Consider the following 16176-nt stretch of genomic DNA (forward strand, 5'->3'; position numbering starts at 1 on the left):
AGCCCCTGGAAGAAACCACCTTGAAGGTACCATGGGAAGTTTCCATAGATGTTTCTTTGTGTGAGGGGGTGTGGTGGGCAGTGTGCAGTGGGATGAGGATGGTGATGATGTGCCTTACTTCAGCCTTGGGTCATGCATGCTGGGGAATGCATGGCTGCAGGAACTGAGATACATTCCCTCTCCCTGGCCTAATCCTAGCTACAGCTGTCTCAAAGCCCTGCAAAGTTCTCCTTTTGGGAAGAGCTGCCTCTTTTAACACATTTGGGCATGGGGCATGCAGAGTCAGCTATAGATGCCTACTGCAAGCTCCATGCTGCAAAGGCAGAGCTGGGCTGCCAGGGTCATCCCAGGATTGCTGGCACCAGTGCTCAACAGGGCCAGCACACCTGGCTGTGGGGCTGGAGCTGCATGGGCTCTGCTGAGGAGGGATTCTCAGCATCCTGGGGAATTCTCACACCTGCATCCTCTGCTCAGACCCACTCAGTAAGTGTCACATTGGCAGGCAGAGGGACACTGAGGTGTTCAAACTGCATGCTGTGCTCCTGAGGGACTCGCTTTATGGCTATGCAGAATTAGTATGTGTTTTCTAGGCCACCTTTGAAAATTTGCTTTCCACAGCCTAAAAATTGAACTCTCTGTTTGGCTGCTTAGGTGACAGGCAGGGACTAGAGATGTTCTGTGACCTGAGAGCCCAATCAAGCTGTGAATGGCTCAGTGAGGGTGGGAATGGGTTTTGCAGTTTGTTTTGAACACAGTCAGGTTTGCTGTTGTTGTTCCCCCAGTTTGGGCACATTGATATCATCCTCCCTCAGCATCCCAGCTCCTCTCTGCTCTCTGAAGTTGCTAGGGTGGCAACACATCCTTTGGCAGGGCTGCCTGGTGTGGGAAGGACTGAGGTGGTGGCCATCAGGACTGGCACCTCTTTAGCATTGTCCCTTTGTGGCTGTGCTTGGAAAGGGTGGGTGGGCATGAGGCCACAGAGCCTGGGGAGAAGGGACATCTCTGATGACGACCACTCATTCTGCCACACAACCCTGAGGAGCTGGAGGCTGTGTGACAGCCCGATGGAAGCTCTCTGCAGGTCCTCATGCCTGAGGAGCTGGCAGTGACACATTTCTGACACAAACTGAGAGGAGAGGCTGGCATGAGATCCTGGTCATGTCATCTGGGATCAGGTACCAAACCCTGCCGTGGCTCCAAGCAGTGAAGGAAGCAGTTCCCCCGAGCTCTGGTGAACATGATCCAGGGCTAATGCCAGGGTGCCTGCTCCCCGTGTGTGCCTGTGGCAAGATGCTATCCTCAAGGTCTGCCAGCCCTGCACCATAACTGCTCTTGGGGCTCTGAGGGTCTCTAAGTGCTGCCACAGTGATGCTGTGGGGGATGCTGTGGGTGCATCTGGGTTAGGATGTGATGGGTTCACACTGGGCTTGCAGTCAGACAACGGGTGCTGGCTTTGCAGGGCACAGGCACAAACATCTCAGGGGGGGACTTTCTTTCCTGCAGAGCCTATTGCTCTCCCAGGAAGATTGAAAAATGCTGGTCCTAAAGGGAAGAACACTGTCTGCACTTTGACAGGAGACATCCCAGGAACCATAGGGAAAAAAAGACACCCACTGATTATTTTTTTTTATTATTTCTCTCTGTTTCTGTCTGCCTATCAGCCTGTCAGCCAGCTAGATGCTAATCCACAGCAGCAGCAGCGCAAATAAAGCTAGACTAGAGGGATGCTAATTTATGCCTGGATTTCATGCTTTGTTTTACTTCCCCACATTATTGGACAGAGTAAGCTTTGTGAGTGACGTAAAACATTGTGTGTGCTCTCCCCATGGCAGGTTCCTGCACATGCACTGGGAGAAGTTCATTTCTCCATAGCCCCTGCAGTCTTGCACATGCCCTTCTCTGCTTCCCCTGGGTCATTTTTGGGGGGGTCATTCCTGATAAAACCCATATCTGATGAGGACTTGCTTTGAGTTCTGTTGCACTGCCTTTGAAACCAAGGGATGTGTTTCCAGTCTCATCGTGCCTGCTATGATGGTGCCAGCATTTATGCCTCTAAACTGTAATTTTTTTTATGCTCTTGCTGGGTAACGAAACTACAGCCTCTGCAATTTGCATGAATAAATGTCATGTAAAATCATCTGTTTGTGGGTAGTGACCAGCCAAAAAGTTATGTTGTGAGGCAATCTGTTCTGAGTGATCTGCAGAGCTGTTTAATGAGATGTTGAGATTTATACCTCTCAGTGTCTGATGGGAAAATCATGTATAGATTTAAGGTCACAGCCCAGACATGACCTTACTGTGAGGAGTTTTATCACTTGTTGCTGGTGAAACCCAGAGTGTTAAACTGTGCTGGTGAGCTAAAGAGCCTTTGAAATGCACCCTCTTAGAATAAACTAAAATTTCATGGATAGTCAAAGAGGTGTTAGTAACAGGGGGTCTTGCATGATTTCTTGTAAGGGTCTTGCATGGGATCTATACTGGGATCTTTGGGATATTGGAAAGGAAGGGTCAGCCCCAAGGTACAGGGGAAAGGTGTATTGGAGGACTGTTGAGATCTTCAGCACCCATCAGAGGTAAAGGGAAAGAGATGCCCAAATACCTCTGACTCTTTGTGCTTATAAGGCTGGTACTGACTTTCCCCCACAGCCAAGGCTTTGTGGGCAAAGTGGCAGATCACCAGTGAGGGAAAGATTAGCCAAGATAGAGCTGGAGATGGCTTTGAAATGGCCACATTGGCTGGGAGCTACGAATCCCCCTGCTTTTTCACTGAACTTTTTCACAACTCCTGCTAAATTCTGTGGAACGAGACAGGGGAAGAGTCCCAGGGGTTGCTCTTGTACCAAAGTGTGCCCTCAGCTTCAGTAGGTTAAACGCTAAGTGAGGACTTAATTGTGTTCACTAAAAGCTGTCCGAATTTACAGCATGGAAATGAGAGCAGAATTGTGAATGTCCTTGTTTCTCTTTGCCATCAAATACCTTTTCTCCTCTGTGAAGCTGATCTCTGTAGGGTTTTATTTCACTCAGTGTCTGCATTGCCCTATTAAAACCACAGCTCTGTCACCGAATCCCTACATGTCACTGTATGTTGAGTGCTTATCTCTGTGTATTGGGGCAGAGAAATGTGGCAATAAAACTGCTCACAGCCACTTGGACAAAAAGCACAGATTTGCTTGCTTGGCAGTAGCTTCCCTTTTTTGAGCAGAAATGTTTGCACAAGTAGCTTCAGTTTTATAGCAGTGGTTGTGGGAAGGAAATGTTCTGCTGTCATGCATGTTCTTGGGTTTCTGGGTGATGTTTTGCCCTGCTCCCTTTATAGTGACATCCAGAAGTCTCTGAGCTTTCCTCTTAGGGCAAACAAAGGTCCAGGTGGTGCATCTGGCTGCAGGAGCAACGCCAGGGGAGTTGGGCTCCCTCTGACACATCAAGTCAGGGCTCTTTTGGATTTGCACCACAGCTTTTCTCTTTTCTGACTAAGCTGACGGACAGGAATAGTTTTGTACTGCTAAGGTGCATCTGTTTGTGTAGGAGGATGTGGGACTGTGGCATTTGTGTTCACAGCTTTTACTGGGCTCCTCAACCAGGCTTTCTGTGGAATAATATCTTCTCAGGTGGGGGGGACCTCCAGGCAGCATTGCATCTCACGTTGTGCAGGTTTTCACGTGCAAACACTGTAGGTGTACTGAGGTATCTGGCTTTGTGCAGGTCTCGGAGACAGCCTCTTTAAGGTCTCTTTGTTTTGTCTCCCTCTGGGTATCTGTGCAGATGCATTTGCATATATGGAAAACGTTGTCATCATCTCCCCCTCCCCAGCTCATGTTCCCTTTGCTCTGCTGACTTGTGGGCATTTCCAGCTGAACAGTGTCTGCCAGGGCCAGCCAAGTGTGGTGAGGCTGGGGGGTAATACCCTCCATCTGCCCCTTTGCTATTTCCTTCCCCAGGCATTGCTGAGGGGTGGTCAGGGCACTGGGGGGCAATTTTTCCTGCTGGTTTTTTTTTTTTTCTCCTGATGTTTTATAACTAGCAATAGGCAGGAAGACAGGTCCTGAAGGGAGTCCAATCTGTTCCCTTAGCCCCCAGCCCCAACACACTGCTGCTCTCTCCCTTTCTTCTCCCACTGTAGCGTGTCTGCCAGCATCACCAAAGAGAGCAGTCCAGACCATGCGGCGAGTCTGCTTGCTTGCTCTAATCCATGAGGCTAGATTTAAACACTTTTTGTCACTGCCTGGAAAACCTTGGAGTGCTTATACCAATAAATCCCTTGCTCCTCCATGAAGATGTCCTTCCCAGGACATTTTAAGTCACTAATCCTCACCAAGGCATCTCTGTCTCCGTCTTCTCTTCCCAAACCTGTACCTGCTCCCCTGCTGCTGAATACTTGAACGCCCTGAGGTTTCATCCCTCCAGTCTGCCATTCCTCCGTGCGACTCTGTGCAGCTCTGCTCCTGCTCTTGCTCCTGTCCTGCTGTCTTTCCACCCCACTGTCCCTCCATATACCTTGCACTGGGGACAAGCTGGGCCATTGGAGTGGCCAGGGGTGGAAGAAGGGGGTGGAGGAGAGACAGGGCAGCTGTGAGGCTTGTGTTAGTAAACACTTCCTTGGATTCACATTTTAATTCCTTACCCCCCTTCTACATCTTCTCCCCCATCCTTTCCCTTTTCTATATGCTCACACAATGAGACCATTGTCAAGGGGTGATTTGAATGAGGGGTCTCCGGGCATGTTCCCAGCATTGTCAAACAGAGTGGGAAAAAAACCACAACTCCAGCCTAGCCAGGAGGACCAGACCAGACTGAGACAGATGCCTAAATTAGTGACAAAGCCTTTTGAATGTCCCCCCTAGACAAGGGTTGCCTTGTGCATGCGTGCGTGTGTGTGTGCATGCTCGTGGGTGTGTATTTGTGGCTGGGTGGCAGCTTGCATGTCTCCCCATGTTAATTAGTTTTGCATGCATGTCTGATAAGGTGCCAATGAATATATTTGTACTCCTTCCATTGGGGAAAGCTGTCTGGGCGGCAGGGGAGATGTGGGGTGGTGGGGGTGTGCTCAGAGCTGCCTGGCAGCCGGGGGTAATTGAGCTGTGAGGAGCTGGGAGAAGAAGGGGTGAGGGTTGCTATGACTTCTGGTGCATTGGTGGAGCTGGGCTTCCCAGCGAGGGGATCTGCTGCTTTCGTTGCAAATGATGGAGAGGTTAAAAGAGAACTGAGGCTTTTTTTGGTTCACTGGGTCTTTCTCCTCATCTTTGCTGATTGTCTGGCTGAGGGTCTGTAAGCTCTTTCTTCTCCTCTGCCCTGAGTCTCTCTCTCAAGTCCCTTATAAGGTGTTTATTTCCAATGGATTTGTATCCATCTTTGTATATGCACATACACAAGCGATCACTCACACAAAGCCCCAGCAACAAAACCTCCGCCTGCTTCTCCAGAAAGGGAGTCAAATCCTCTAGCAGCTACAAAATACGGGAGAGAAGGGAAGCATGTGGGTGCCCGGGGTGGAGCAGTGGAAACAGGCAAATGGAAATGCAGAACAGGAGTTGGAGAGACAGAGATAACATGCGCTATAAAGGATTTATCAACATTTGTTCAGGATAGAGTTATTAATTACCAATGCAGAGAAAAGTCCTTCCACATCCCCAGCGTATGGACCAGCGCATAATGCCATTCTTAGGGCACTGTTATCATCCACCCATCCATCCATCCATCCATCCATCCATCCATCCATCTGCATGCTGTAGGCTCACACAAGAATTCATTTGTAGGTGTAGGGATGTAAACACCAGTGCACATCTAATTAATTTCCTGTCTAAATTAATTTTGCATCCTTCCCCTTAAATCAACAAGGCTTAGGAGCCCACAAGCATTTCTTGAGCAAATTGAGAAGAAGCTCTAAAATGGGCCAAGATGTCTTTTCTCCCCATGCTCCCTTCTGTTTCTGAGCAGCTGCTGGCTGCTGAAAGAATAGAAAATTACATGGCACAAGGCTTCTCTGACATGAAGGTCATTTCAGGAAGTTTTGTTTCACCACAGCTTGTCTGCTGTGAAGTTTGGTGGCACCCAGTTTCACAGTGACTCCCATTCACTTTGCATTCTCTTCCATAGTTGTGTCCTGGTGCTGTCAGCGAAGGAACAGAGAGCAGCTGCACTGGGCTTTGCTCTGCTGCTGGAAGGGGACCTGGGAGGTGACACAGAGAGATGGCGGAGTAGCCAGGGAGTGGCAAAGCCATCTGCCTGGAGGAGAGATGACATATCCCCAGCAGTGCAGGGTGGGCTGTGGGAGGAGCAGCTCTCCTTTGTGCTCAGAAGAGTCCAGGAAGGTGAGCAGGGCCAGGCTGCATCCCTCATTGACCTGCGTGGGGTATCAGTGAGAGAGCACTTGTGGCCAGCCCAAAGCATGCCCCCCAAATCCTTGCTGTTGCTCCAGCAGTGGGGACAGTGGGCAGCCTGTGAGTAATGTGCAGGGAAAAAAAGGGACTCCTGTGAAACGCAGGTCATCCAGTTGGAGAACAAAGGCAATTTCATGTGACTTCTCAGCAGTGCCTAATTGCGCAGGGTGAATAATGAGCAGGCAGGGAGGCAGCACTGCGGTCCCTCCTGGCAAGCTGCAGCCAGGGGCCATGTCCCACGTCTGGAAACCCCGAGTCAGTGCCAGCAGATTGTGGGCACACTCAAGAGCCCCAGTGCTCTGCATTTGTGTCCATTTCAGAGCTGTTTGGGCTCCTTCCTTGCCAGGTGGAAATTGTGTTAATCCCATCGTGGACTTAAGAGGGGGAAACTGCTGTTGGAAAAAGTCACATGGCAGTTGCTTGGACCTCTCCTTTGCTCAGAGGGTGTGTGTGTCCTCCACACCTGACCCAGACGTAACATGGGCTTTGATCAGAAAGAAGAACCAGGTGTCAGAATCCTACAAAGAGCTGGCAGGTCCCTTCTTGACCGCTACCTCATTCCTGAGAAGGAACCTTGCTGGGGTTACCTTCCAGATGATCTCCCACCCCTCCACCCTCCTCTCCCATTTGTGGATCCCTGCCTCTCCTTAATTCTGTTCCCAAGCTCTGGGCAGGGCCCTGGAAACCGCTTTGTCAGAGCTCCCTGCCAGGTTGATCTGCAAAATGGTTGTGGGTTCTTTTTTTTTCCTTTCCCTGTTGGGATGACTATTCCCACACAAGCAAAGCCTCTTAATGAATCCGTGGCAGCAAAGTAGGTAACACACTCGCCCTGCCAAGGTCACTTGGCACAGCTGGAGTCACGTAATTGGGCTGGGCTGCCAGGCGGGGACAGAGGGGGAAGAGTTAAACTGAGGACAGTGCAGGAACAACTAAACCCTGGCAGGAAGAGCAGCAGAGACTTCCCTGGCCTTCATCATCCTCCCCCTCCGTCCACACACTCTTCCTTCCTCTTCACCACATCCTATTCCTCTCCCACATCCTCCCTTTACTTAGTTTGTCTTCCTTCTTTCTCATCCTCCTCTTCTCCATCACTTTCCCACTCCTCCCCCTGGCTCCCCTCCTACCCCCTTTCTCCCTGGCACAGTCTCCTCTTGGATGCTCCCTCATGACTCCAGAGCTGATTTTAGAGTGGGACTGAGGGACGATGTATTTGGGCTGCGGTGGAGGTCACAGCTATATGGGGATTGTTTAAAAGAGATTTGCCCACATCCCAGCCCATGTGACCAGCCTCAGCTGCAGGTCTCTCTTTCTTAATCTGGAGATAAGCGTGATTATCCGAGGAAGGGCTGTTCGGAGCTTTGTAACTGTGACAGGGGAGCTTTCAAGTCGCACTTTGCTGGCAGAGCAGCGTTTAAAGCCGGGGAATCAGATTCCAAGCGTGGCTTTGCATCTCTTTTCTGCTGGGCCCATGGTGCAGGACTGGCAGTGGCGATGGGAGCTTTATTAGGACTTTGCTTATGATGCAGAAAAGGAGTTAGGGGAGGGAAACAGGAGGAAGAGAGAGGTGAAAAAAATCCCAATTTGCTGTTTCCCCATCGGTGATGGCACAGGAGAGATGCACAGGTTCAAGGAGACAGGCCGGCCTGAACCCTGATGTACAGCACTAAGGTCCAACAAGCCTGGAGTCCAGGTTGTTTTTTTTTAGCCTGGGGTCATGTCTCCTTGTTCTGCACTGCCTGGCTCGCTCCATCGAGGCCCTCACATAAGAGGTCTCTGGGGACCTGTCTGGAAATGAAATGCTCTTTTAGCAGCTCCCATGGCACAGCTTCTCCAAGTGGGGTGGCAGAGCCAGCTCTGCTGCCCGATAAGCACATCGTGCCCCAGCACTTGAGACAGCTTGTTCCCTGGCACTGTCTGGAAGAAGGTTTACTGTAGGTGCTCCTTCGTGGTTCAGCACTGCAGCCAGGGTGGGAATGCAGGGACACACAGCAGTTGTATAGTTTAATAATATTGTTTCTGTGTCTTGTATTGCTGGAGGCTGAAATATTTTGCATCTTGTAGAAGGGGCACAGCCCTTGAGGGTTTCTTTTGCCGGGACAGACTTCAAAATAGGATTTAGTGGAAATGTCCAGCTCTAGAGCAGGTGCAGCTTTGCTTCTATTTGTAGAATAGAAACTTAGAGCAGAGACTCATAATGGCACTTCTTTTGATGGTGATGGGTCAAGGAGAAAGAAACCTGGATGCAGGCCAGGGGCAGGAATCTGGGGCGAGGTTGAATCAGGACGCAGTGCCAACTCTTTGGACCGTCACTCGGGCAGGACTCACTGTTCTTGCCATATTCTCCTTGGAGACAGTTCAGATTCCAGCACAGCAGCTGAGGCCAGGCTGATCCAAAGGACACCCTGAATCCCATGTGCTCCCCACACATCACCCAGTTTTAGCAGGTGAGAATTCGCAGTGGGAACACCAAACAGCCCCTTCACCTGGGCTTGTTCATGGAGGGGCAGTTGCTTGGCTGTGTCAGGGTAATGAGGGATAGAAGAGATCTTCCATGAAGGCACATCACATTTTTGCATCATTCTGCTATGGTGTCTTGCCAGCCTTAAAGCAGCTCAGATCATGTACCTGTGCCCAAAGGTACACAGATTAAAATGTGTGGCTGCTGGGCAGGAGGCTCAGTTCACCACCACCATCAGTTGCAAAAAGGAAGCTGTTGCAAATGCATCGTTTTGAGCACAAGCTCTGAAACATCTCCCACGTTGCCTGCCTGTCCCTGGAGCCCCACACAGCTGCTCTGTGGGTGGAAACTCTGTTTTCCTTATGCCCCTGTGAACTTTATTTTTTGCTGGTTTTCTTTGTGTGCTGCTTAGATGAATCCTCTTCAGTGCCTACAGCTTATTTCAGGGCTTTAATGAGGATCTGGCCAACACATGTAGCTTACTCCAGGGCACAGCTCTTGAAGAAACTCGAAGGTGGACACAGCATCTTTTTCGCTCAGTGACTCTCAAACCAAACAGCCTAAATCCCATCCCACAGCCATGTTGCACAGATAACACCCATGCCCTGGGAGAGAACAAGAGCTCTCCTCAAGAACACAGAGCCTTGGATCCGGCAGCAGGAACGTGGGCAGGAACATGTAGGTGTTGGCATGTGCAGGAAGGGACACGTGTACACTGGGGCGAGCATGCCCATCTCTGTAGGCACTGTCCCACGCCTGCTTGTGTACCAGCCCATCACTGTGCACTCACTGCTCGTGATATTTCAGGCAGGTCCCATACCTGCCTGAAACATGGGCTTGGGGGTGTAGGGCAGCGAATTTACTAATGATAAATAGAGGGAAGCACTGTAGGAGGGACTAATGGAGAAATCTTTTTGAGATACCGCAAAGGAAGGTTTCCTAATGCAAGACAAGGGAGGAGGAGCTAAAAAAGGTAGTGAAGTGGTAGAGATGGGATGTGAGATCCAAGGCTGTGTTGGGGCCAAGAGGAATGGAAGGTGTGTTTCTGGGTGTTGGGTGATGTCAAGGAGAGTTAAGAAAAGAACTGGCTGCTCTGAATTAAAGCCGTTGAGAGGGGAGACATGGGGGAGATAGGAACAGGAGGGAGGGACCAAGCAGGGGAAGCAGAGCAATGAGCTCCACTTATGAGTTTTTTTGAGCACTGATTAGATGGCTCTTCATGATGGTGTGAAAGATGGGCTGGAGAAGGGGACTGGCACCCGGTGAGGATGTGTAGGGTGGTCCTGGGCCAGAGACGGGGAGCCAGCATGGAGTCCCACAAGGCAGAGACACAGGGTAGCTTTGGGACAGAGAAACTGTCATGGTGGCAGGGTGGGCAGTTTTCCAAAGATGCACTTAGCCCAGAAGCCAGGACATGGCCAAGCCTTCCACAAGAGTGAGAAGGAGCTTTGTAGTTGGGTTGGGAACAGCCGAATCATTTCTCCAAATGCCATGCTAGGTCAGATGTTAGAGTTTGAGTGTAAGCTGACCAGTAATATGTGCATGCGATTGGAGACTTGATTTTCCCTCCTGTGCCTGCACAGAATCCACAGCATCCCTATGCCACACCAAGGTTGCAGCCTGATCCACAGCACTGGGAGCTGCTGGGGACCCAGGAGACCCTCTGGAGACCAAAAGGAAGATAAGAGCTCTGGCAGCTGTTTTTGGATTCTTCTTAACTCACCCTAGCGTCCACCATGACCACATGGGTGGTTGAGACCCTGAGGCAATTTAGGACCTTGCTATTATTGCTGTTTTTCAGCAACTTCCTACAACCATTTCTTACAAGGCCCCTAGCACACTGATATGCGAGTCCAGTTTTTGCAATTGATTAAAAGCAAAAATCTTGACCAAAAAAAAACCATAACAGTTGCTTGCAACCTCATTGCTATAGTAACGGAGGTCCTGAGGACACCTCTGAAGTAGGTCACCAAGGGCCCCGTTTCACTGCATCTCCCAGTGTGCCACAGCTCTGGATGGAGGATGCCCCCACTATTGCCCATCTGGGCATCACCCTGGCACAGCACAGATCTGCTCAGGGAAGGTCAGGCTGGACAACTGCCCTCCAGTGACAGCACCCAAGGGTGCCAAGGGGACTGTCCTGCACCCAGTCACGGGAAACTTCTGTCCCTCCTGCTGCCCCTATGGCAGCTCGCTGGTGTCCCCCAAGTCATGGCTCTCTTCCCAGCCTCTCTTTTCCCCATCCCCCACCCCATTGCTGCCTCCCTTCCCCCTTCCCCCCAGCGCCTCTCCTCCTGCTTTGCATAATTTTCCATTTTCAGTGCCCCCTTTTCTTTTTCTCCTCTCCATATGTTGCGTCCCCCTCTCTGCCTGGCGCAGGAGCTGTCCTTAACAAGCTCGGCAAAACCCTCTCTCTCAGGGGCTGCACATGAAAGATGCTCTGTAAAAACAGAGCCTGGGATGTGCCCCCCCCCTCCTCCTTTTCCCCCCTTGATTTATGTGGGGCCAGGATGTGGGAACATTTCTGGGTTGCACTTTGGAGCAGCCGGGTGCTCATGCCTGTTTTCTCCAGCCATTCAGCGCAGACCCCTAAGGCCAGCTTGTCCCCCGCCTTTGATCTGCAATGCAGAAAGAGTGGCCAGGGCAAGTTTGTGTCTCTCTCTCTCCTGGTCTGAGCCCTCCTTTTGGCTGTCAGAGAGGGATGCCCCATCCCTGCTGCACTGGGGAGAGGCCATGCCCTTCCCACTCAGTGTCCGGTGGTCTTTACCAGCTGGTTATTTCAGTTCCCTCCTACATCCCTGGCACCATGAGGACCTTCAGCCTCCAAGGTGCGTTGTCTTGGAGAAGCAGCAGGTCATGGGATTTGTCATACACAGCAACTTGGCACATCTAATCCATCCCTCTCCTGCTCCCAAGCCAGGGATGGAGGGAAGGGTGCTGGGGCTGGCGATGCCTGCCCAGCATTTGATGGGTTAAGCCGGTCTCCAGCTAATTTCTCCCAGAGGCTCCCCTCCTCCTCACACTTCTGTATGCAGCAGGCAGGGCCTCAGTGAAGGTTCCTGCACTGAGCTGTTGCCAGGGGAGTAGTTAGGCGAGTCTGAGCTATGCAGGGAAAAGGCCCGGGCTGTCAAAGTGTCTGAGATGAACCATAGCCCGGTCCCCCTGCAGCTGGGCCCAAGCATGCATCAGCCCTTGTTTGGAGCCTGGGAATGGCAAAGCCCAGGGAGGTTCAAGGGCAAACTTGCTATTCATTAGTCAGGGGTCCTTGACGTTCCCACTCTCTGTCTCCCTTCTTCTTCTTCTTCTCTTTTCTGTCCCTCTTTTGACAGATTCCTGGGTGCTTTTGGGGAAAACTCACCTCCTCCTCCTCCTCCTCACCCCGGCAAAAGCCCTCCACATAAACTTCCCCAGCAGACAAGGCAGGAGGACAATAACGGCAGAGCCAGGATGCAAACGAGAGCCAGCAGAGCAGCCGCATCCCTTGGGTGTCCTTTCTCCCCAGTCCTCCCCGTGCTGCCACGGGAGCGGCAGCCGACACATTCATTTTTGCTCGGCTTGCCCATCACCGATGTTTTATTATCTTGATGCTTGCAGGAAATTGTGACTTGAGATAAGAAAAATGTCAGCCGCCTTCTCCTCTCTCCTGTAGCCCAAAGCACCGAGAAGTTCCTCTGTAGGAAATGTAAATGCTTGCCCAGGTGCACAGTGCCAGGAGGAGATGGAGGGAGCCTCGGGAGAGCCCGTGCGAGCATCTCCGCCAGGAGATAAAACTCACAGCGTAGGCGTAACACAGAGCCTCCCCCTGCCTCACCAAACAGAATATTTCATAGCTCTTAGAAGCCGAAGCCCCCTTGTAATTATCCAAAGCAAACAGCACGTGTTTAAAATGATTTTCCCACACACACACCCCCTCCCCGGGCCCCTGGAGCAGAATGGAGGTGTAATTGTGCTAAGGAGTTAGCAGGGGAGAGCACAGCTTTTGGTCACATTCAAGTTGGAGGGCTTGAGCCAGGGAGGCGGTATGAAAGGCTGGTATTTGCATAAGCAGCGTGCATCCCTATAAAAAAGAAAGATATCAGGGGCTTGCAAAATTCAATCAAGGCTGGGAAGGAAGAAGAAGGGAAAAAAAAAAAAAAAAAAAAAAAAAAAAAAAAGGGGAGGGAGGGAAGGGAGGGGCAAAAAAAAATTGACAGTGAAAAAGGTTTTTCTAAGTAACACCCTGGCGAGATTAAATTGTCCAGAAAGTTTCTCCATGTGAGCTGCTGAAGCACAGGCTGGGCTGAGGGCAGGGGAGGAGCAGGGTCCCTCCTTCCCACCCTCAATAGGGGATAGGAATCTGATTAGGCAGAGTGTCCTGCATCCATTTGCCATTATTTGAGGGTATTTTTTTTGCGAGGGTATTTTTTGCCCTTCCCAGCACCCAGAATACCTGTGGCAGGGCACTTTGTCAGCATATAAAACTCAGCACTAGCTTTGTAAAGGCACAGAGAGGCACAAGGGCAAGTGCTGGGGCAGAGGCTGAGCTGTAATTGCAACTATTTATGCATCTTTTTTTTAAAAAAGATGAGAGGGATAATGAAGCCACACACTACTTCATGCAGGCTGCTGAAGCACCACTGGGCTGGACTGGGTTCCTGATGCAGCCCTATTTTTGCAGGCACCTGCAATACTAAAGTGCAAACCTCCTGCCCTTGGAGAAAGTGCATGCAGGAAGTTTAGGCTTTTTTGTAGCTTATGTCCAGCTGCCTAGGATTGGTCCAGCCCCTTTTGTTCACAGTTACTAAGTGCTAGAAGGTGTAAACCCACCAGGAAGGCAGGACATCATTTCCAGGGTGGGTTGATGCCTCATACCAATGAGCATCCTCTCTATCTGCACTGTAGATAAGTTTCTCTGTAGGTCGCAGCAAGCTCAGCCTGGCCAGGGGGTTGGGCAGAGGCTGTCACTGCCCAGAGCAGTGGGTCTTTACCTTGGTAAGCACAAGGGTTCAGCCTCCTCCTGCTCCTCTCCTGGCCTTGGGAAAGCACCCACCACCATTCAGGTCTCATCTGCCCTGACCTCAACATCCCTGCCAGCCTTTAGGGGGACGTTGGAGGTGACGTAGGATAAAGTAGGTTTGGTATTTGCCTCGTTTAACTTTTAGTCTTGCTTCAAAGTTGTGAAAGGGAAGGGATTTTCATTGGATTTCCATCAAGTGCTTTATGAATATTGCAATAAAGGGGATACAGAAGATGTATTTTTAAGTGGGAGAAAAAATACCCATGAAAATTGCAGCCTGGACCCCAGAGTGTAGAGTATTTGCACAGTTCAAAGAGTTACGGTGGTTCATCCAGTCGCAGCCCGGGAACGTTGCGGTGCGACCTACAGCAGATCACATGCAGGCTGCTCCCAGGGCGGCTCATTAAAGAGCCACGCAGAAGATTTATCTCTTAAAATGGCTTGCAAATATTTTATAAAATTTGCAATATTTTATAAAATTACAATTTGGTGCAATAAAAAGAATAAATTAGCCAGCTGAAGGTTCCTTTTGCATGCTGCATCCAAGTGTATTCAAGAATTAGATTATTCTTTACTCCTTGCAGCATAACAGTTTATAGGCAAAGCAAAGGGAGGGTGGCAAAGGGATCGGATAGGGTTTGAAGGCTGTGCTAGGGGATCAGTACTCACCAAGGGGAAAGTGCAAAGGAAATAGAGAGGAAAAAGAAAAAAAACAAAAACAAAGAAAAAAAAACCTGAAACGAAAATCTGGAAAAAAGGAGGAGAACCTGCTGCAAGGTGCAAAATGTGTGGGACGAATCCTGTGAGGTGCGGGGAAAGGCAGGAAGGGGACTTTCACTGAGTGTCACAGCTTTGGCTCCAGCTCGGTGGCTCTGTATCACTTTCTCCAGCCAGGCAAGGGCGCCGAGGGCAGGGAAAGTTAACACGAAGATTAAAACATCAGAGGGCTGTGCCTTTAGTGGCTCTGACATGCAGAGTAATCCCATGCCCCACAGCCTAGGGAGGAAGGACAAGTGGTTATCCCTCCCCTGGCTGGCGGTGTGCGGGGCAGGCAGAGGTAGGGATTGAGGCGGGCTCGGTGGGAGCTTGGCATCTGGGGGACTGCAGTTTTCCTGGTCAGGAAAGGGGTGAAGTGATTCAGAGCTGTAGGAAACGTGTGGTGAGGAGGGAAAGAGGGTTGGAGCTTCACTTCATCAGTAAGCTGAGTTGGTCCATTCTCAGCTGAGCATGGCTGGTCCATTTCCCTGTCAGAGATGGTAACTGCTCCATTTTTTTCCTTTCCTTTCTAGATCGCAGTGAGGGAGAAAGGACTTTTCAAGTCGATGAGTGCCTTCTTGAAGTTGGCTACCACTTGCCTGGACTTGCCATCTGACTCCTCAAGGTTTCTCCAGGAGGATCCTGACCTGCTTCTCCAAACGGCTCCAGAGAGGAGGTGGTTTTGGCTCACGAACACTCCTGCACCGCTTCGAATCATGCTGGTCCAGCCATGGGGAGGGAGCCAGGGCAACACAGGGAGCAGGAAATCATCCCACATCTCTCCTGTACGTTGTCTTCAGTGCCCTAATTACCCCAGAGCAGTACCACAGTGCTTGTGCAGAGGGATCTGAGCAAGCCACCATCTCACCTGGCAAAATACCAGGTGTGTGAAGGTTGGAGGGAAATTTTAGCACTGGGCTTTGCACATGGAGCAGAGCTGGGCCCTTGCTCCTCCTCATTCCTGGGTGTGCAGAGCTGCAGTAGCACAGGCATCCTGATAGCCCTGTGCTTGGGGCCCAGAGGACCATGAGTCTGTCTGGGCCAGGCAGCCCTGCTGCTGTTTCATTGCATCCTCTGTGTTCCTGTAAGAGAAACGTACTGGCTGTAATTCTCTCCCATGAAAATCCTCTCACCCCATGCCGTTGAAAATAAACACTTTCCCTTTTGCAAAAAGTGAGCTGTGTGGTTTGGTGCAGTCTTGGGATGGAGAAGGCAACAGGCACGAAATAAACCCAGGCAAAGCAGCAGGGAAGCAGGACCAGCTGAGACCCAAGCGGCCGGGCTGCGTGGTGCCCTGCATCAGGCACATTTCCCTGAAAGCCTGAGCGAATCCCTTGCTGCTAAACGATCTTTATTTGGTCTGAACCCCGTCTGGGAAGTAACCGCTAAACCCAATGCAAACAGACCCCCGTGAAAGAATATAATGAATATGTCTCTCAAATGATTTGGAGCCCTTCTGCCTGCAGAGCAGGGTTCCCCATTGTGCCCGGCTCCCGGCGTGCTCGGGGCAGGCTGCGCGAGGTGGCCGCTTTCCCAGCTGAAACCCGAAAAAAGCAAACAATGGGTCAAGGCCGGCATTGTGTGAGCCC

At 50.8% G+C, this 16176-nt stretch overlaps 1 long non-coding RNA gene across 1 annotated transcript in view; it reads left to right on the forward strand.

Moving 5' to 3' along the window:
• Nucleotides 1–15760, forward strand: part of LOC139800828 (uncharacterized) — a 35404-nt gene extending 19644 nt beyond the window's left edge. Inside the window, exon 3 of the long non-coding RNA XR_011727962.1 lies at nucleotides 15121–15760. This is a non-coding gene — a long non-coding RNA (uncharacterized lncRNA). The remainder of the gene's footprint in view (nucleotides 1–15120) is intronic.
• The last annotated feature ends 416 nt before the right edge of the window (nucleotides 15761–16176 follow it).

This window comes from Heliangelus exortis, chromosome 11 (genome assembly GCF_036169615.1).
Source record: "Heliangelus exortis chromosome 11, bHelExo1.hap1, whole genome shotgun sequence".
NCBI classification, from domain to species: domain Eukaryota; kingdom Metazoa; phylum Chordata; class Aves; order Apodiformes; family Trochilidae; genus Heliangelus; species Heliangelus exortis.